The sequence below is a fragment of the Mercenaria mercenaria genome, unplaced genomic scaffold (genome assembly GCF_021730395.1).
Source record: "Mercenaria mercenaria strain notata unplaced genomic scaffold, MADL_Memer_1 contig_4725, whole genome shotgun sequence".
NCBI classification, from domain to species: Eukaryota; Metazoa; Mollusca; class Bivalvia; order Venerida; family Veneridae; genus Mercenaria; species Mercenaria mercenaria.
In genome coordinates this window covers 54638-56976 of record NW_026462976.1, presented here as the reverse complement: position 1 = coordinate 56976, position 2339 = coordinate 54638, and positions in this window count along the sequence as shown.

The window sequence follows — 2339 nt, the reverse complement described above, 5'->3', positions numbered from 1 at the left end:
CTGTAGACATGCCTCGCCGATTTTTTGATCAGCAAATGAAATTACGGCGAGTGCACACAGTCGATGAGAATCAATGAGGTGTTAAAATTAATCGAAAAAGAGTACTGATCCTTTGCACTGTGAAAATGGCGCCAGTTAAGGTATTGGATCACTAATAGTAATGTTTACAAAATGGCCTTTGCTTGGTATATTCTGAAAGGTAACCATGTTTTGCACTATTTTGCAATTTTTAAACAACTTTTACCGTGCCGTTTTTTATAAATTTTGTATAACTTATGGTATCTCCTCAAGCTCAAGTAGAGACAAATTTCAAAGTGATAGTCACTATCCAAAACGTTTGCAGAGAACTCATTTTACCATTAATTTTAATAAAAGAAACATCAAACCATTGGTAAACAATTATAAAACACAAAATAAAAATGTCAATATCATTTTTTTCTATGGTGCCTCAAGTAAACGGATTTAATGATACAGAATTCATACTTCAACACTGAAAAAATACGGTCGAATACTGTGTTTCTGTTTTGAATTTTGCTTACTCCATTTAAAAATAACCTTAAGGCAGACATAAAACCTACCTACATTTCTCCCACAATATATAATCTAAGAGTGAAAGCAAAATAGAGAACTTTCACCGCATGTAACTCAATATTTTTAAAGATGTGTAACTCTACCCCTTCTGTTTAAGTAAGTAAATTCACTTTGAACACCAAGAAATCGCTTATAAGATTCATCTTTTTCCATTTTTGTACAAGAAATCAATAATAAGTCTTGAAAGAAGTAAAAACTTACTAGAAAAAAGGAAAATAAGGAAAAAAAAATTGGTCCCAGTAGGGCTTGAACCTACGCCCCCCTAAGAATTGCAGTAAAAGTAGGCTTGTGGTAGGAATTGAATACTGTTCAAAAAGGAGGTTCTCTATTAGTGATCTAATACCTTAAAGAATTGTCCGTAAGCGGCCAGCTGATAATCGAGCACGTGGAAAGCGCCCTGTACGATTTCTTCATGCAAGCCTTAAATTAGACCATTGTTTAATATAATAATAAGTGTATATCAATGCAGTCTGATTCCACCGTAATTTCAACTGGAAAAAGCACAAATCTGGTGAATTTCAAAAGCAAAAATAAGTTTAGAATGTCCGTTCACGATTCTAAATACACCCGATGTCGTAAGCAATTTTTCCGTAATTCCTTCAAAAAGCTGATAATCAGCGTAATTTTATGATAAGTAACATCAAAATTTAAGGAACTATTTCTGGTTTACCCTAATGCACCAAGCAAACCAAGTTAAAAAGAAATTTTCTGACGACATTCCGAAAGTGTACCAGTATCCGGATAGTTCATTTTGGATATATTTTACAGGGTTTTATAGCACTTTTCTGTTAATGAAATATTGACAAAAGACCTAATCAATATGAAATGAATTATTACTTTACCTTGTGACCTGAAACAGACCTTTTCATTTTGTTGTAACATGTTGCATGGTTTCAAGCTTATATACATATAAAGGCCTTCACTATTTCATATTAACATGAATAAGTTGACATCCTTGGTGGCATTTTTAAGAAAAAGGCTTGAATGTTATGACCATGCAAAAGTACAAAGAAATGTAAAACCCATTTGTAAACCCTGTTAGATCTACTAAATTGGGAAGATATCAATTACCACTTTATTCTTTGATAAGTGTGCAATAATCATAAATGTTATGAATACATAACTACATAACTATAAACATCTGGAAACGCAACTACGGTAACTTTCCTGTTAAAAACTGCACCCTGCTCCTTTTTGGCAGCCCCCTGCCCATTTTTGACAGCACCCTGCCCTTTTTGAGCTTTAGAAATAACACAAGACTGAGTGTTTGATGTTTTAAAATGGTTTTACTAATTTCTATGTACAGTCTACTCGGGTATTCCGAATCAGTCTAAAATGCGGGCCACTCTAAACGCTTTACAGCCGATGCCAAAAATTACTTCACCAAAATTAAGAAAATTGTTATGTTAGTAATCTTTAAGCATTTGTGTATTATCGTAGGTTATATCATTTACCTATTTTTCAAGCGGTAAACACAGTTTAAGTATGTTGTATATTGACTCGAGATGCTAATTTTTGTCGAGAAAATATAGAGCTGCTCTATTCAAGAGACTCTTACTTAATTGTCAGGTGATGTACACAGATAAATGTTGTGTATGGTACTGCCATGTATACTGTTTAATTATAATGGACATCTACTAACCGCACCTTTGGGAGGCTCTTAGCTTATAATGCTTAAGGGGGCGAGGGACAGTTAATTTGAAAATTCCACAAATCTGCGCTGATACCAGTGCGAAAAAATCATGAAA